The 19,948-nt window shown below is 49.4% G+C and overlaps 1 pseudogene; it reads left to right on the plus strand.

The window, feature by feature from the left end:
* The first annotated feature begins 16,381 nt into the window (after positions 1-16,381).
* Positions 16,382-16,552, plus strand: LOC144675301 (U2 spliceosomal RNA; annotated as a pseudogene).
* The last annotated feature ends 3,396 nt before the right edge of the window (positions 16,553-19,948 follow it).

Below are 19,948 nucleotides of genomic sequence, written 5' to 3' on the forward strand. Positions count from 1 at the left end.
GCAGGGCTTCCCTCTCTCCCCTGTCCTGTTTGTGAGTTGCATACAACCCTTTGCTGTGTCCATCAGGAAGGATCCGGGCATATGAGGAGTCCCAATCCCAGGCAGTGGAGGCACTCAGGTCAACGCCTCCCTGTACATGGACGATGTCGCTGTCTTCTGCTCGGATCCGCTGTCGGTGCGCAGACTGATCCAGGTCTGCGACCAGTTCGATCTGGCCTCGGGAGCCAAAGTAAATCGTGGGAAGAGCGAGGCCATGTTCTTTGGGAACTGGGCTGACCGATCCTTTGTCCCCTTCACCGTCAGGGCTGTCGGCCTGAAGGTGCTGGGGATATGGTTCAGAGGGACCGAGGCATGTGTTAGAAACTTGAAAGAGCGAGTATCAATAGTGGAAAGAAAAGTGGGCATGTGGGAGCGACGCTCCCTCTCATTTGCGGGTAAGAACCTGGTCATCAGGTGTGAGGCACTCTCGCTGTTCCTGTACGTGGCGCACGTCTGGCCCATTCCAGACTCTTGCGCGATGGCGATCACCCGAGCCATCTTTAGCTTTATCTGGAGGTCGAAAATGGATCGTGTCCGCAGGAACGTGATGTACAAGCCTCTGGATAAAGGGGGAGAATACGTTCCCAACATGCCCTCAAACTGTGTGCGGCTGCATCACGCTGTGCGTAGACCCTTGGTACGCAAACACCAAGTGTAACTATGTGTTGAGGTTCTACTTGTCCTCAGTGTTGCGAAGGATGGGTCTGGCCACGCTGCCGCGGAACGCTCCAAGTAGTTGGACCGTGCCGTACCACCCGTCCCTGGTGGAAAAATGTATGCAGAGAAACACCTTTGACCACAAGTCCATCAGGCAGTGGTCGGCACATATCGTCTTAGAGGCCCTGCGGGAAAAAGAAAGGGAGAATCCTGTCGGATGGTTCTCCAGCAGACTGTGAAAGTCATTTGGCAAAATGCCTCATCGCCAGAACTTTCCAACAAGCACCAAGACGTAGCTTGGCTGGTGGTGAGAAACGCCCTCCCGGTCAGATCCTTCCTACACGCCAGGAGTCTCACCCCCTCTGCATGTTGCCCTCGAGGTGGCTGTGTTGGGCACGAGACCGTTGTTCACCTCCTTATGGATTGTGCCTTTGCAAAGAAGGTCTGGAGAGAGATGCAGTGGTTTCTGTCGAGGTTCATCCCGATCAGTTCTGTGACACAGGACTCTGTGCTCTGCTGGCTGTTCCCAGGGACACACACCGAGAGGAACATCAACTGCAGCTGGAGGATCATCAACTCGGTGAAAGAGGCGCTTTGGTCTGCCCGAAACTTGTTGGTCTTCCAGCGCAAAGAGTTGTCCCCGACTGAGTGTTGCAGACTGGCACATTCCAAAGTCCAGGACTATGTGCTGAGGGACGCACTAAAGCTTGGGGCAGCCGCCGCAAAGGCACAATGGGGAAGGGTCGCTGTCTAAGACCTTTTGTGCTACAGCGCACCGAGAGACTGGGAACTGTTTAGAGCCCCTCGGGCTGTACAGCTCAAAATGAAAGGCTGTAAATGATTGTAATATTGTTTGTACTGATGCACCTGGTGATACATTTTGTAAAAGTTTAACCTGGATTGTACCCTTGTAATGGTGTTTTTGAAATGGTTTGGAATGTGATTGAAGATATTTTATGAATAAAGTATATTTTTGCAAAAAAAATCTCTCTCCAGACCTTCTTTGCAAAGGCACAATCCACAAGGATGTGAACAACGATCTTGTCCCCACCACAGCCACCTCGAGGGCAACATGCAGAGGGGGTGAGACTCCAGGCGTGTTGCGGATTCCCTCCCCAAATCCCATTTTGGAGAGCACATCCACCATGTTTGTCCAGACTCTCCCATGTACTGTTATCAAAGCCCTTTGTAATGGTGGACAGGAAGGACTGGGACTCCGTACTGTCTGTGGGCATCACATCATACAATCCGACATAAAAGGATTTGCTGATCCTCAAAATGTCGGACTGCGATGACTTTACTGAGCTGTCTTCTCCCTTCAGGCTGCTGATCACAGAGCTCTCTCTGTGTACCTTTTGGAAGAAGAAACGTGAGCACGTCTCATCCTGCTCCACGGAGCGGACTCTGGACCGGAAGATCATCTAGAGAGGCCTCCGAGGCAAAGAGCGAGGCTTGCTGGCTCTTCACCTCTTGGAGTTCCTCCTTGATATCGACCCCCATCGACTGCAGCCGGAGCAGGTTTTTCTGGATAAAAGCAAAAAACTGCGGACGCTGGATATCCAAAACTAAAACAAAAAGACCGGAAAAACTCAGCAGTTCTGGCAGCATCTGCGGAGAGGGACACAGTTAACGTTTCAAGTCCGAATGACCCTTCAACAGAGAAGTTCTGTTAACGGGTCATTCGGACTCGAAACATTAACTGTGTCCCTCTCCGCAGATGCTGTCAGACCTGCTGTGTTTTTCCAGGTATTTTTGTTTTTGTTCAGGTTTTTCTGGAGACGGGAAACGTTCCCCCAGCCTCTCCCTCTCTCTCTTGCCTTCTGAATACCTTTGAGGGTGAAAACCTCTTCATGTTACTAACAAAAACACATGAACATATGAATTAGCAACAGGAGTCGGCCTCTCAGCCTTTCAAGCCCACTTCGCCACTCAATAAGCTCCCGGCTGATCTGATCGTAACCTCATTTCCACATTACCCCCTACCCTCGATAACCTTTCATCCACTTACTTCTCAATAATTAAAAATATGCAACGATTCTGCTTCCATCGCCTGTTGAGGAAGAGAATTCCAAAGTTTCACGACTCTCTGAGAGAAAAGAATTTCCCCTCACCTCTGTCTTAAACAGTGGCCCCAAATACAAGATTCTCCCACAAGAGGAAACATCCTCTCCACATCCACCCTCTCAAGGCCCCTCAGCTTCTTGTATGTTTTAATCAGGTCGCCTCTTACTCTTCTGAACTACAGCAGATACAGGCCTAGCCTGTCCAATCCTTCCTCATAAGGCAATCCGCCCAATCCAGGTACTAGTTGGGTAAACCGTATCTGAATGGCTTCCAACGCATTGACATTCTTCCTCAAATAAGGAGACCAATAGTGTACACAGTGCTCCAGATGGGGTCACACCAATGCCCTGAATAACTGAAGCATCAGCTCTCTACTTTTCTATTCAACAGTGAGGCCCGAGTGCGCAGGCGCAACTGTTGCTGACGCCTTTCCAGTCAGCGGAAGGAGTTACAGTATTTTCAGTGGTAGCAATAGAATCAACATCAGTGCTGCCTCTATTAAATAGCTCAAGGAACGCTGCTTATGGAAAACAAAGAAAAGATTGCTTTCTATTATTCTGCCTGGTGCGTTGGTTTATTTTAGATTTTACTTTTCTGATTGTGCAATTTAATTAACGGTAATTAATGTTCAGTTCAGGGATCTGTCACCTGCAACATTAAATGACATTTGATTTTGTGTTATTGGCCTGAGTTTGCTTCATTTGTTCTGCAGGTGCAGTGTAGGCCAATGTTTAATGATGCACCGAAATATCGCGAGAGTGCGCGTTGACGTTGGGACGCTCGGCTGATGTCAACATGTGTCATTTCAGGCTCGAGTGAATGGGACACGCGCCCGCCCGCCAAGCGAAAAATTCTGCCCATTGAGTTCAGTCTTTAGCCTGATTTGGGCAGTGAAAGAAGTTGTTTTGGACAATGGAGCCCCAAATACTGGAAAACCGTTCAAACAAAAGCACCATTCACTTGCAAATACACCTCTCCACCACACTCTCTCTCTCTCTCTCTCTCTCTCCCTCACTCCACTGCAGCTTTTACCTCACAACATTTTAAACCAGTTCTCTGCTGCCGCTGCTGATACCGCTCTTAAAAGTACAGCAAGCTCCCAGCTCAAAGCTCATAGACTTTACACAGCTGCTGACAAGCATCTAAATTCACGATCACACAATTGTTACGGTGCATAAGCAGGCCAATCGGCCCATCGTGTCTGTACTGGCTCTCTGAATGAGCATCTCAATACCGAGTGTCATTCTCCTACCTTCTCCCAGTAACCCTACAGATTGTTTCTTTTCAACTAATTATCTAATTCCCTCTTGAATGCTTTGATTGAACCACACTCTCAGTCAGTGCGTTCTGGACCCTAGCCACTCTGTGTGAAAAAGCTTTCTCTCAAATCGTTTTTGCTTCTTCTGCCAGTTGCTTTAAATCAGAGCCCCTCGGGCTGTCCAGCTCACAATGCATTGAATGCATTGAATGCTAATTGTATTATAATTGTATTGAAGCACCTCAGAGAGCAACTTGATGGATGTTGATAACTCCAACCCCATTGTCTGATTGTCTGTAATGACCAGATTGAAATGATTGTAATATTCATTGATCGTATTGATGCACCTGGTGATCCATGTGTAAAAGTTGGAGCTGACTGTACTTTTTGTGATGGTGAATTTGAAATATTTTGGAATGTTCTTCCAGATATTTTATGAATAAAGTATATTTTTCACAAAAAACGTTTCAGTTCTTCAAAAGAATCCCACCTCAGCAGCACCCCTCCCCTAGCCATGAGGTGGAACCTGGTGGGGGATGGGGGCAACAGCTAAAGCGAGACAAGACCTGTTGGAGTGGATGGCTCCCTTACATGTGCAAATCAGGACCCAGACGCTTCATGTGGGGCCGACAGTAAACTATTAAAAAAAGCTTTACTGCCGGACATTCGGAAAACAATCTCAAAATTACAGAAGCTGCAACATGACACAGCTCAGCCCAATTGAGGCCGTGCAATACAATGAGACAAATTATCAACTTTTGCCGTCACACCATTATTTCCTTCACAATCACTTGAGATTCCATTTTTACAATGTTTATCCGTCCTTCTCCAAGGTTATTTTCTACAACATTTTAGGAATTTTTCAACCTCAACCTGCATTTGAATGCAAGGCAAACTTGGGAACAAAATCACTTGTGAGCACAGAACAATATCTGCCAGGTTGCACCAATTTCCTCTCACTTTACTTTTAATCATCTCCCCATCATTTCATGAAGCCCCTGTGCGACAGGCAAGGTGAGTGGGAAGGGGCAGCAGAAAAGAACAACCGTGCAGATTGAGCAACTTGCAGAAAGGAAAAGGCTTGTTCTAGGAAAGTGAAAATTATCTGCGCTGTAAATACATCTTGCACAACATTTTGAACTTGATCTTCAAACTAGCATGCTTACCTGAGTGTCTTTGCTGCTCAATTCTCCCAGATCTCAGCTTTCCTCTTTTCAATTGAATTTGTCTTGGTCTCTTGTGCTTAGCACAGTTTTCAGGTTCCTCCTGGCAATGCACTGGGCTGGTCAATTCTTGTGAGTGCTCCGTGATAGATCAACACTCGGTATTTCTGTCCTCAGCAGTGGCTGCTCACCTTTGATTGTTTCAATCAAGGCTTGTATCAGTAACATCCATGCGGAAATTAAAATGCCGCTACACTCTTCGCTCACTGCTATATTATTGCACCCAGCGTGGGACTCGAACTCACGACCCTGAAATTAAGTGTCTCATGCTCTACCGACTGAGCTAGCTCTTCGCTCACTGCTCCTAGTCTGGTCTTTTCCTCACACTGAATTTGAATAAACATTCCAGGCTGCTGAATCGATCAGATATCAGGGACAGAGAGAAGCCCAACACCTTGACTCCTCCCCTCAGCCCAGTAAACAACAGTCACTGTACTTGATTTGCTGTTGATCTCTAAGCTTGTGAAAAAGTACATTTTGTTTCATAAAATGTGTAAAGCTACATTCCAGAACAGTTCAAATTTAACACATCAGTTTCATTCCATACAGGGTGCCTCACTACACTTAGAGTTACAGGTTACATTACAGCATTCATTTCATGTTAAACATACAGCCCGAGGGGTTTTACACAGCTTCCAGCAAGACTTGGCTTGGCCGGTGGTGAGAAAGGCTCTTCCAGTCTTTTTTTCATTCATTTACACAGGACGTGGGTATCACTGGCTAGACCAGCATTTATTGCCCATCCCTAATTGCCCTTGAGAAGGTGGTGCTGAGCTGCCTTCTTGAACCGCTGCAGTCCATGTGCTGTGGATACACCCACATTGTGTTAGGGAGCGCTTCCAGGATTTGGATCCAGCGACAGTGAAGGAACGGTGACATATTTCCAAGCCAGGATGGTGAGTGGATTGGAGGGGAATCTGTAGGTGGGGGTGTTCCCATGTGTCCGTTGTCCTTGTCCTTCAGATGGTAGTGGTCGTGGGTTTGCAAGGTGCTGCCTAAGAAACTTTGGGGAGTTCCTGCTGTGCATCTAGCAGAAGGTACACACTGGTGCCGCTGTGCGTTTGTGGTGTTGGGAGTGAACGTTTGTGGATGGGGTGCCAATTAAGCGGGCTGCTTTGTCCTGGATGGTGTCAAACTTCTGGAGTGTTGTTGGAGCGGCACTCACCCAGGCAATTGAAGAGTATTCCATCACACTCCTGACTTATGCCTTGTAGGTAGTGGACAGACTTTGGGGAGTCAGAAGGTGAGTTACTCGGCGCAGGATTTCTGGCCTCTGACCTGCTCTTGCAGCCACAGTATTGAGATGGTAGTCCAGTTCATTTTCTGGTCAATGGTAACCCCCAGCACATTGATAGTGGGTGATTCAGCGATGGCAATGCCATTGAATGTCAAGGGGTGATGGTTAGATTCTCTCTTGTTGGAGGTGGTAATTTCTTGGCACTTATGTGGCGTAAATGTTACTAGCCACTTGTCAGCCCAAGCCTGGATATTGTCCAGGTCTTGCTGCATTTGGACATGGGCTGCTTCAGTAACTGAGGAGACACGAACGGTCCTGAACATTGTGAAATCATCAGCGAACGTCCCCGCTTCTGACCTTTTGATGGACGGAAGGTCATTGATGAAGCAGCTGAAGATGGTTGAGCTGAGGATACTACCCTGAGGAACTCCTGCACTGTTGTCCTGGAACTGAGATGATTGACCTCCAACAACCACAACCATCTTCCCTAGTGCTGGGTATGACTCCAACCAGCGGAGAGCTTCCCCCCATTTCCCATCGTCTCCAGATTTGATCGGGCTCCTTGATTCCACACTCGGTCAAATGCTGTCTTGATATCAAGGTCAGTCACTCTCACGTCACCTCAGGAGTTCAGCTTTTTTGTCCATGCTCGAACCAAGGCTGTAATGAGGCCAGGAGCTGAGTGACCCTGGCCAAACCCAAACCTGTCAGTGAGCAGGTTATTGCTAAGCAATGGCCGCTTGATTGCGCAGTTGATGACCCCCTTCCATGACTTTACTGATGAACGAGAGTAGAGTGATGGGGCGGTAACTGGCTGGGTTGCGTTTGCCCTGATTTGTCTGTACAAGACATACCTGGGCAATTTTCCACATTGACGGGTAGATGCCAGTGTGGTAGCTGTACTAGAACAGCTTGGCTAGGGGCACGGCATGTTCCGGAGCACAAGTTTCAGTACCATTACCGCAATATTGTCAGGGCCCATAGCCTTTGCAGTATCCAGTGTCTTCAGCCATTTCTTGATATCAAGTGGAGTGAATCGCTTTGGCTGAAAACTGGCATCTGTGATGCTGAGGACCTCAGAAGGAGGTCGAGATGGATCATCCACTCGGCATTTCTGGCTGAAGATTATTGCAAGTGCTTCAGCCTTATCTTTTACACTGATGTGCTCCGCTCCACACTTGGTCAAATGCTGTCTTGATATCAAGGTCAGTCACTTGACTCTGTCTGTCATTTGCTGCTTATGCTGTTTGGCTCGCAAGTCGTCCTGTGATGTAGCTTCACCAGGTTGATACCTCATTTTTAGGTATGCCTGGAGCTGCTCCTGACATGCCCCCCTGCACTCTTCAATGAACCTGGGTTGAACCCCTGGCTTGATGGTAATGGCAGAGCAGGGAACTTGCCGGTTTATGAGGTTAGAGATTGTTTCGAGTACAATTCTACTGCTGCTGATGGCCCACAGAGCCTCATGGATGCAGTCTTGAGTTGCTAGGTCTGTTTGAAATCCATCCCATTTAGCACAGTGGTAGTGCTACACAACACAATAGAGGGTATCCTCAATGTGAAGATGGGACTTTGTCTCAACAAGGACCGTGTGGTGCTCACTCCTACTGATACTGTCATGGACAGATGCTTCTGCAGCAGGTAGGTTGGTGAGGATGAGGTCAAGTATGCTTTCCCCTCTTGTTGGTTCCCTCACCACCTGCCACAGACCCAGTCTAGCAGCTATGTCCTTTAGGACTCGGCCAGCTCGGTCAGTAGTGGTGCTACCGAGCCAGTCTTGGCGAAATGGACATTGCCGTCTCCTACCCAGAGTAAAGGGCACAGCAAACGATGACCCTCAGCCACCAGTCACCTCAACGGCAAGGCTGCACTTGCCCCCCACTCCCCCTCACCCACAAAAGTCGCCTCCGAGGCAGGGCAGCACATACCCCCGACCCCCCCTGTGCCCCTGAAGCCTGGAAAGCAACAGGCAACCCCAGTGAGCTGTTCACTCACCTCCAGTTTACCCAAAGTGCAGCCGCCAAGTGCACGTCACCTCTGTGCTGTTGTGAAACACGTCAGCGTGCTTTCCCGCTGACGTGGACGGATGATCCAGCGGGGGTGCAAGAGCCTGGCGGGATGGCCTGATAATGATATGCTGGTGTATTACAATGAGGTTCCCGATGACCGATGGTGGGAAACGCGGCCTGTCGTTGGCGGGCTGAGCGGACAATCACAACCTGCCTTCCCACCATCGTGAAACCGATCGCGCCACCTATCATGCCCACCACCAGCGGGCACGGAAAATTCAGGGACAAATGCGGGTTAATTAAGAAGAGCCAGCATGGATTTCTTAAGGGAAAATGGCGTTTCCCTAACTTGCTGAAATTTTCTGAAGAGGTAACAGAGAGGGTTGGTGAAGGTGATGCTGTTGATGTGGTGTACATGGACTTCCAAAAGGCATTTGATACAGTGCCACACAGACTTGTGAGAAAAGTTATATCTCATGGAATAAAACAGACAGTAGCAATGTGGATAGAAAATTGACTGAGTGACAAGAAACAGAGAGTAATAGTTAATGGATGATTTTAGGGCTGGAGGCGGGTTTGTAGTGGAGTTCCCCAGGGGTCAGTATTGGACCCTTGCTTTTCCTGATATATATGAATGGTTTAGACCTTAGAGTAGAGGAAAATTTTTCAAAATTTGCAGACGATACAAAACTTGGAAGCAACTGTGAACCGTGAAGAGGGCAGTGGAGAACTTGAAAAGGACACAGACTAGTTGGTCGAATGGGCGGATATGTGGCAGATGAAGTTCAGTGTGGAGAAATATGAGCTGATGCATTTTGGTAGGAAGAACATAGAGAGACAGCACAAAATAAAGGGGGCGTCGACACAGATGGACCTGGGTGTGTATTTGCATAAGTCATTAAAGGTGGCAGGACAAGTTGAGAGAGCAGTTAACACAGCATTCAGTATCCTAGGCTTTATTAATAGGGGCTTGTATAAGACACGAGTTAGACCACAGCTGGAGTACTGCGTACAGTTCTGGGCACCACATTTTAGGGAGGATGTGAAGGCATTGGAGAGAGTGCCGAAGAGGGATGTGGAAGATCAGTTACGGAGTAAGATTGGAGACGTTGAGACTGTTTTCCTGAGAGAAAAGAAGGCTGAGAAGAGAGTTGATAGAGGTATTGAAAGTCATGAGAGGTCTGGAGAGAGTAGATAGGGAGAAATTGTCCCCACTTGTGAAATGATCGAAAATGAGGGGATACAGATTTAAAGCAACGGGTCAAAGAAGCAGAAGTGACATAAGAGAAACTGATTTCACACCGTGAGTGGCTAGGGTCCGGAATGCACTGACTGAGAGTGTGGTTCAATCAAAGCATTCAAGAGGGAATTAGATAATTAGTTGAAAAGAAACAATCTGTAGGGTTATTGGGTGAGGGCAGGAGAATGGCACTGGGTATTGAGATGCTCATTCAGAGAGCCAGTACAGACACGATGGGCCGATTGGCCTGCTTATGCACCGTAACCATTGTGTGATCGTGAATTTAGACGCTTGTCAGCAGCTGTGTAAAGTCTATGAGCTTTGAGCTGGGAGCTTGCTGTACTTTTAAGAGCGGTATCAGCAGCGGCAGCAGAGAACTGGTTTAAAATGTTGTGAGGTAAAAGCTGCAGTGGAGTGAGAGAGAGAGAGAGAGAGTGGTGGAGAGGTGTATTTGCAAGTGAATGGTGCTTTTGTATGAACGGTTTTCCAGGATTTGGGGCTCCATTGTCCAAAACAACTTCTTTCACTGCCCAAAATAGGCTAAAGACTGAACTCAATGGGCAGAATTTTTGGCTTGGTGGGCGGGCGCGTGTCCGATTCGCTCGAGCCTGAAATGAAACATGTTGACATCAGCCGAGCGTCCCAACGTCAACGCGCACTCTCGCGATATTTCGGTGCATCATTAAATATTGGCCTACGCTGCACCTGCAGAACAAATGAAGCAAACTCAGGCCAATAACACAAAATCAAATGTCATTTAATGTTGCAGGTGACAGATTCCTGAACTGAACATTAACCGGTGTTGTTTGTCACACCATTAAAAAACTCAAAGCAAAATGGGGGAACAAAACATCACCCGTGACAAGACCATCTTGTGCTTAAGGTGCTTTAAATTTACATTTGTGGGTGCTATGTCTAGGTGCTGCCCCCTCGCTGGCACTGGCATTGGAGGCAGCCTGCTGACTCTGCTGCCTTGTTGGCCTGGGTGACCTTGGCGGTCGTCCTCTGGCCAGTGGAGCCTGTGCTGTCCCCACCTGGGAGGGAGCGGCCAGTGCCATGGCTGCCATCTCCCCAGTCGCCGCAGCCTCATCAGATGCCACGGTCACTGGCAGAGGGGCAGAGGGGCTGCTGCCATCATCCGTAGAGCCCTGAGAGGAGCCCGCAGAGACAACAGGCAGCTCGTGCGCCAACGTGAGGTCACTCAGGACCTCCCTGCTCACCATTGATGGACGGGCACCTAGCTGGTATACTGGGTACCCCATCCATCTCACACACGGACACTGACCACCTGAGGTCATTGCCGGTGTGAGCGCTTGCAGGTCCGAGTGTATCCCCAGGGACCCCTGATCCTGTCCCTGGGGCAGCCTCTCCCTGACAGTCACCACTCTCTCCTTGGCTGAGGCAGTGCGCTCAGTGGTCATGCTCCGCATGGACTCCTCCATAACGGAGACCATGGCGCACATACCCTCATAGATCTCCGCTAGATCCTCCCGCACACCCCGCTGGACGTCCAGCATCTGCTTCCTAATGGACGACTCCAGAGGCTCATCATCAGCCTTCGACTGAGCATCGTCCTGGTCTCCAGCAGTCCTCCGACTGCCAGCACCCTGGGCACTCTCTGCCTCCGCCTGCACCTCAAACGAGTGTGAAGTGCCCTCACCAATGTGCACTGAGATACTGGACGGCCATCTAATGCTGGTATCTGCGCTGGTGCCTGCTTGACAGAGCGGGTGTGAGGCAGGCGCGTGGGGAACATGGTGATCTTCCGGGGTCAGGGGTGGCCCTTCAGGGTCCTGAGTGCGAGCGCCTGCTGCTGAACCCAAAAGGGAGAAGATGAACATGTCGTTAGTGAAAGTCATCAGACTCTCACTGTACATGCCAGGCACCCTGGTGAGACAACGGAGATCTGCTTCATGGTGCCCTCGTCTTTTGATTGTCAATGGGGACTCCAGGTTCGAGGCGCACATCAATGAAGAGGCTACACTAGAATGGTTGCACAAGCTGAAGTTCTCACCTCAGTGCGCTGCACTCTGACCTTCGTCTGATACCCCAACCTCACCATGGCTGGTTGACCGAGGTACTTGCTGCCCCTCGAGTTCCAAGGCCTTCTGCTTATAGTGAGTGAGGATGAGGAGGTGTGGGGTTCCCCGCCAGTCTGTGACCTCTCAATATTGTTATGGGATGTCTTCTCCTGAAAGTATAGAGGAGCAGTGAGTCCACTCTCTACCTGCAGCGCCATTGCAGCCAGTCCAACCCCAGCTGAGGACCATCTCGCAGGGCACATCCGATTCGTGGCACTCGACCCGCAAGGCACTCAGTCCATGCAGCCAGGGCTCACCCCCTTGGCGAACTTCGGCATCATTGGCAGCTGCCACTGACTGTAACACCCCTGAGGTCCATGGGGGATGGCCAGCCCCTAACTGTTCTCCACACTGACCCATGCCAACATGCTACTCATGGGCACTCATCCTTCCTAAGAATGGGTTTGGGTGCATGCCCAGTGCTCTTATTACCATTGCCACTCATTCCTTCCAGTTTCTAACACATGCCCCGGACCCTCCGAACCATATCCCCAGCACCTTCAGGCCGTCAGCCCTGACGGTGAAGGGGACAAAGGATCGGTCAGCCCAGTTCCCAAAGAACATGGCCTCGCTCTTCCCACGATTTACCTTGGCTCCCGAGGCTAGTTCAAACTGGTCGCAGATGTGGATCAGTCTGCGCACCGACAGCGGATCCGAGCAGAAGACGGCGACGTCGTCCATGTACAGGGAGGCTTTGACTTGAGTGCCTCCACTGCCTGGGATCGTCACTCCTCTTATGCCCGGATCCTTCCTGATGGACTCGGCAAAGGGTTCTATGCAACACACGAAAAGGACAGGCGAGAGAGGACAGCCCTGCCTGACTCCAGATTTCATCGGAAAGCTATCTGTTTCCCACCCATTGATTGAGACTGCGCTACTGATGTTAGTGTAGAGCAGTTGGATCCAGTTGCGAATTTCGTCCCCAAACCCCATTTTGGAGAGCACATCCACCATGTAGGTGTGCGATATTCTGTCAAAGGCCTTCTCCTGATCCAAGCTGATGAGGCAGGTATCCACACCCCTGTCCTGTACACAGGCAATCGTATCCCTGAGCAGCGCCAGGCTGTCAAAGATCTTCCTGCCCGGCACAGTGCAGGTCTGGTCAGGGTGGATCACCAATTCCAGAGCGGATTTGACCCGATTGACGATGACCTTGGACAGAAGCTTATAGTCCACATTCAACAGTGAAATGGGTCACCAATTTCTAATTTCCTCCCTTTCCTCCCTTCCCCCCTTGTGCTTGTAGATGAGGGTGATGATGCCTTTCCTCATGGATTCTGACATACTACCGGCCAGGAGCATACTCTCGTACACTCCTAGCAGGTCTGGGCCGATCAAGTCCCACAGAGCCGAATACAACTCCGCCAGCAAGCCGTCGCTTCCAGGAGTTTTACTCTTCTCGAAGGACTCAAGGGCCTTAGTCCCTGGAACAGAAGATGATCTTGGAGGCCTCCGAGGCAAAGAGCGAGGCTTGCTGGCTCTTCACCTCTTGGAGTTCCTCCTTGACATCGACCCCCATCGACTGCAGCCAGAGCAGATTCTGCATGTTTTTCTGGAGTCGGGACATTTCCCTCTGTTCCTTTCTAGCTTTCTGGGTGCCTTTGAGGATGAAAAACCTCTTGATGCTTACCTTGATCACTTTGGAGAGAGAAACTGAGTGAACTTTTCAGGTGAATGACCTTTCATCACAACCTGAAACGTTAACTCTGTTACTCCACACAGAGGCTGAAAACCTGCTGTGTATTTCCATCATTTTCTGTGTGTATTATCACAGAGATATTCTGTTTCTGCTCATTACTGAATATTCCAAACACTTTACTCCATGAAGCACTTTTGAAGTGTTGAAATGTGTTTTGCTGTTGTAAGTGTGGCAGTTATTTTGTACCCAGCAAGGACCCATATACAACAACGGGATAATGACAAATAACCTCTTTTAACTGATGTTGGTTGAAGAATAAATGTTCAGCAGGAAACCAGGGAGAATTCCCCAGCTTGAATCGTACCTGGGATCTTTTTCAGCTACTTGTTAAAGCCTTGATTTCCGATCTCCTCCAACAGGACTGTCAGCTTGGATTAAGTGCACAAATCTCTGGAGTGAGATTTGAACCCACAACCTTCTGCTTGAGAGGCTACAGAGTCAGCAAGTGAAGCACAGGAGAAAATGGAGCTGGATCGTGAGTTTGGAGCTATACTGATGTAAGTGAAGATACTTTTAGTCAGCTGAATGGAGTGTCTCTTTAAATCTCTGCGTAGCTCTTTTCACAGACATTCTGTAAACAGCTTTTGGCTGGGTGGGTGGGCGAGGGGGGGAAGCTGTGTTGTTTTTTACAACTGTCCCTAACCTGTTTGACCAGAATTTTCTATTTTAAATTCAGACTTTAGCGACATGTCCTCTTTGTTTTCAGTTGTCTCACTGCCCCCCTCACATCAGTGTCTTAGCTTTTCACATTGACATTTTTTTTGCTGATGTCTTGAAATTCTTTAATGTTTCTTTCCATTCCCTGGTGTAAATATCATCTCAGTCGTCTGCACACAAGTTTACAGCACAGAAACAGGCCGGGACAATTCCGGTTCGACTGTCATCTGGAAATTGGGCCCAAATAGCGTTTGAAAGTGCACTGGTATGGTTATGCTTCGAGTTACCGTTAATTAAATTGCACAATCAGAAAGGAAAAATCTAAGATCAACCAACGCAATCAGGCAGAATAATAGAAAGCAATCTTTTCTTTGTTTTCCATAAGCAGCGTTCCTTGAGCTATTTAATAGAGGCAGCACTGATGTTGATTCTATTGCTACCACTGAAAATACTGTAACTCCTTCCGCTGACTGGAAAGGCGTCAGCAACAGTTGCGCCTGTGCACTCGGGCCTCACTGTTGAATAGAAAAGTAGAGAGCTGATGCTTCAGTTATTCAGGGCATTGGTGTGACCCCATCTGGAGCACTGTGTACACTATTGGTCTCCTTATTTGAGGAAGAATGTCAATGCGTTGGAAGCCATTCAGATACGGTTTACCCAACTAGTACCTGGATTGGGCGGATTGCCTTATGAGGAAGGATTGGACAGGCTAGGCCTGTATCTGCTGTAGTTCAGAAGAGTAAGAGGCGACCTGATTAAAACATAGAAGAAGCTGAGGGGCCATGAGAGGGTGGATGTGGAGAGGATGTTTCCTCTTGTGGGAGAATCTTGTATTTGGGGCCACTGTTTAAGACAGAGGTGAGGGGAAATTCTTTTCTCTCAGAGGGTCGTGAGACTTTGGAATTCTCTTCCTCAACAGGCGATGGAAGCAGAATCGTTGAATATTTTTAATTATTGGGAAGTAAGTGGGTGAAAGGTTATCGAGGGTAGGGGGTAATGTGGAAATGAGGTTACGATCAGATCAGCCGGGAGCTTATTGAGTGGCAAAGTGGGCTTGAAGGGCTGAGAGGCCGACTCCTGTTGCTAATTCATATGTTCATGTGTTTTTGTTAGTAACATGAAGAGGTTTTCACCCTCAAAGGTATTCAGAAGGCAAGAGAGAGAGGGAGAGGCTGGGGGAACGTTTCCTGTCTCCAGAAAAACCTGCTCCAGCTGCAGTCGATGGGGGTGGATGTCAAGGAGGAACTCCAATAGGTGAAGAGCCAGCAAGCCTCGCTCTTTGCCTCGGAGGCCTCCAAGATCATCTTCCGTTCCAGAGTCCGCTCCGTGGAGCAGGATGAGACGTGCTCACGTTTCTTCTTCCAAAAGGTACACAGAGAGAGCTCTGTGATCAGCAGCCTGAAGGAAGAAGACGGCTCAGTAAAGTCATCGCAGTCCGACATTTTGAGGATCAGCAAATCCTTTTATGTCGGATTGTATGACGTGAAGCCCACAGACAGTACGGAGTCCCAGTCCTTCCTGTCCTCCATTACAAAGGGCTTTGATGACAGTACATGGGAGAGTCTGGACAAACATGGTGGATGTGCTCTCCAAAATGAGATTTGGGGAGGGATTCCGCAACACGGCAGGAGTCTCACCCCCTCTGCACGTTGCCCTCGAGGTGGCTGTGGTGGGGACAAGACCGTTGTTCACCTCCTTGTGGTTGTGCCTTTGCAAAGAAGGTCTGGACGTCGGTGATAGACGCTCTTTGGTCTGCCTGAAACTTGTTGGACTTCCAGCGCAAAGAGTTGTCCCCGACCGAGTGTTGCAGACTGGCACGTTCCAAGGTCCAGGACTACGTGCTGAGGGACGCACTAAAGCTTGGGGCAGCCACCGCAAAGGCGCAATGGGGAAGGGTCGCTGTCTAAGACCTTTCTGCCACAGTGCACCCAGGGACTGGGAAATGTTGAGAGCCCCTCGGGCTGTACAGCTGAAAATGAATGTCTGCAGTGAATACTAATTATATTGAAGCACCTCAGAGAGCAACATGATGTATGTTGATAACTCCAATACCTTTGTCTGATTATCTGTAATGACCATATTGAAATGATTGTAATATTCATTGATTGTATCGATGCACCTTGTGATCAATGTGTAAAAGTTGAATCTGATTGTAGTTTTGTGATGGTGATTTTGAAATGTTTTGGAATGTTCCTCCAGATATTTTATGAATAAAGTATATTTTTCAAAAAAAAATCTGTTCTTATCAGTTTAATATCCGATACGTCCTTTATCTGGGGACCAAATATTAAATTTATTTTTGGAGCAGGGAGATGGAACAGGATCTTTCTCCGTCCATTCCACACATCGACCTGGTATTGCAGCGTCTTCAGGAATGGTGCAGTTTTGCCCTCTACAGGGTGAAAGGGAAACTGAAAAGAAGAAAAAGTCATTCAGAGCATTGTCCTGCTTTCCATCATTGATCTGGTTGAACTGAACTTGTGCTGAGTGGCAGGACAGGCTCATTGGTGCCAGACTGAGTGATGCCCCCTTTAACTTTAATTTCTCCTTTAACTCCTCTCAATTCCTCCAAATAAAAGGTGTGGCCATGGGTACCCGCATGGGCCCCCGCTATGCCTGTCACTTTATGGGGTATGTGGAACATTCCTTGTTCCAGTCCTACTCCGGCCCCCTCCCACAACTCTTTCTCCGGTACATCGATGATTACTTCGGTGCTGCTTCATGCTCTCGTCGGGAACTGGAAAAATTTATTAATTTTGCTTCCAATCTCCACCCCTCCATCATTCTCACATGGTCCATCTCTGACACTTCCCTTCCCTTCCTTGACCTCTCTGTCTCAATTTCTGGTGATAGACTGTCCACCAATATCCATTACAAGCCTACCGACTCCCACAGCTACCTTGACTACAGCTCCTCACACCCTGCTTCCTGTAAGGACTCCATCCCATTCTCTCAGTTCTTTTGCGTCCGTCGCATCTGTTCTGATGCTGCTACCTTCAAAAACAGTTCTGCCACCACCAAACACACCTTCCCTTCACCCCCCTTGGCGGCATTCCGTAGGGATCGTTCCCTCCGGGACACCCTGGTCCACTCCATCACCCCTACTCCTCAACCCCCACCTATGGCACCTCCCCATGCACACGCAAAAGATGCAACACCTGCCCCTTCACTTCCTCTCTCCTCACCGTCCAAAGGCCCAAACACCCGTTTCAAGTGAAGCAGCATTTCACTTGCATTTCCTCTGACTTAGTCTACTGCATTCGTTGCTCCCAATGCGGTCTCCTCTACATTGGAGAGACCAAACGTAAACTGGGCGACCGCTTTGCAGAACACCTGCGGTCTGTCCGCAAGAATGACCCAAACCTCCCTGTCGCTTGCCATTTTAACACTCCACCCTGCTCTCTTGCCCACATGTCTGTCCTTGGCTTGCTGCATTGTTCCAGTGAAGCCCAACTCAAACTGGAGGAACAGCACCTCATCTTCCAACTAGGCACTTTACAGCCTTCCGGACTGAATATTGAATTCAACAACTTTAGATCTTGAACTCCCTCCCCCATCCCCACCCCCATTTCCGTTTCTTCCCCCTCCCTTTTATTTTTTCCAATAATTTATATAGATTTTTCTTTTCCCACCTATTTCCATTATTTTTAAATTTATACCTTTTATGCCCTGTTAGTCTTATATCACCCCACCCCACCCCCACTAGAGCTGTACCTTGTGTGTCCTCCCATCCATTCTTAATTAGCACATTCGTTTAGATAATACCACCACCTTCAACACCTCTTTGTTCTTTTGTCTCTGACATCTTTTGGTTATCTGATCCTATCACTGCTTGCTTGTCCCTACAACCACACCACCCCCCCCCCCGACTTCTCTCCCCCCACCCCCCCACCTTAAACCAGCTTATATTTCACCCCTCTCCTAGTTTTACTCAGTTCTGTTGAAGGGTTATGAGGACTCGAAACGTCAACTTTATTCTTCTCCACCGATGCTGCCAGACCTGCTGAGTTTTTCCAGGTAATTCTGTTTTTGTTTTGGATTTCCAGCATCCGCAGTTCTTTGTTTTTATATCTGAATGATGCCCCCCGTTGGATTTTGGTGCAACTGCAGGGCTGCTGCTGGTTTGCACTTGTGCTGCTTGTCAGGGTGGAGCCTGGGACTAGACGATGCCCCCTGTTGGATATTGGTGCAACTGCAGGGCTGCTGCTGGTGTGCACTTGTGCTGCTTGTCAGGGTGGAGCCCGGGACTGGACAATGCCCCCTGTTGGATTTTGGTGCAACTGCAGGGCTGCTGCTGGTGTGCACTTGTGCTGCTTGTCAGGGTGGAATCCTGGACTGGAAAATGCCCCCTGTTGGATATTGGTACAACTGCAGGGCTGCTGCTGGTGTGCACTTGTGCTGCTTGTCAGGGCGGAGCCCGGGACTGGACGATGCCCCCTGTTGGGTTTTGAAGCTGTTGCAGGCGCTGCTTCAGGGAGGCAGCATCAAGCAAGAAAGGTCCTGATGCTCAATGCTGGCTGTCGGGTCTTCAGCCCGTGTTCGGCCACACGCAGCAAAACGGACGGTGAAGCCGGAGGCCGAGGAAGACGGGACGGGTGCATGGGTTTCTGGGTTATCGCTTCTCGGCCTTTTGGCTAAGATCAGTTGTAGTGAAGCGACGGCTAAAACCAAAGGAGCCCCAAACCAGGGGGTACGTAACACCGTTCGGGTGACAGTGAAGGACAGTGAAGGAGGAGCACCCATGGATCGGGCCTTCTTCATCAAGCGGATCCTGTTGAAGGCGTGTGGATTTGAAGCGGAGGAGATCTACTCCCTGCAAGACTTCCCCAGCGCTGGATATTTCGACGTGACCTTCAGGAATGTTGCTGCCTGCGTCAAGTTCCTGAAGGTGTTCGAGAAGAAGAGACACCAGCCGGAGATGAAGATCCTGACGGTGGAGCCGCTCTTTGCTCTGCCGTTGCAACGGGACCGTGTGGTGACGGTGCATCTCTACAACCCCTACGTCCCTGTCGCCGACGTGTTCACCCTCCTCACCAGGTACGTCGACAAGGTTGGGAGCTGCACCAAGGTTAGAGACGCCTTCGGGATTTGGACCAGCAAACGCCAGGTTAAGGTCACGCACAAGACCGATGGTAAGGGAGCCGTCTTCCACCCTCCTTCCAGATTTGCTATCGGGGGAAGCCGTGGCTACCTGGTCTACGCTGGACAACCCAAACTTTGTCACTCATGCGGCAAGTCTGGTCATGTGGCGGCCAACTGCAGCGCCGCCCTCTGCAAGAACTGCAAACAGGAAGGGCACCAGACAAAGGACTGAAAACAGACTAAGTGCTGCAACCTGTGTGGCGAGGCAGGTCACCTCTACAGGACCTGCCCCAAACGCTGCCTCACTTATGCACGGGCAGCCAACGCCAATGAGGGGGAAGCAGAAGAAATGCTTCGTGTCACTACTACCAAGGACTCTTGTAACACTCCAAACACCATGGCCCCCAGTGAGAACAACGGGACAAAGGAGGACACAGAGAGAGACAAGGTGGAGGATAAGATTGAGGCAGCAGACAGCCAATCAACAGCACTACCCCCTGAACCTCCCACTCCTCAGGAGAGCGAATCAATGGAGGAGGAAGCAGCGGAAAATCAGCAGGGGGAGTGGCAGCTGGTGAAGAGAGCCAAAAGGAAGAAGGGGCTAAGAAGGGACCAAGCCACTTCCCAGACAAGTGGCAAGAGGCGTCTCCTATCCGACACGGATGACAAGGACAGCTGCTCTTCAGACGAAGAAAGGTAAGG

The sequence above is a fragment of the Cetorhinus maximus genome, unplaced genomic scaffold (assembly GCF_964194155.1).
Source record: "Cetorhinus maximus unplaced genomic scaffold, sCetMax3.hap1.1 HAP1_SCAFFOLD_940, whole genome shotgun sequence".
Taxonomy (NCBI): Eukaryota; Metazoa; Chordata; class Chondrichthyes; order Lamniformes; family Cetorhinidae; genus Cetorhinus; species Cetorhinus maximus.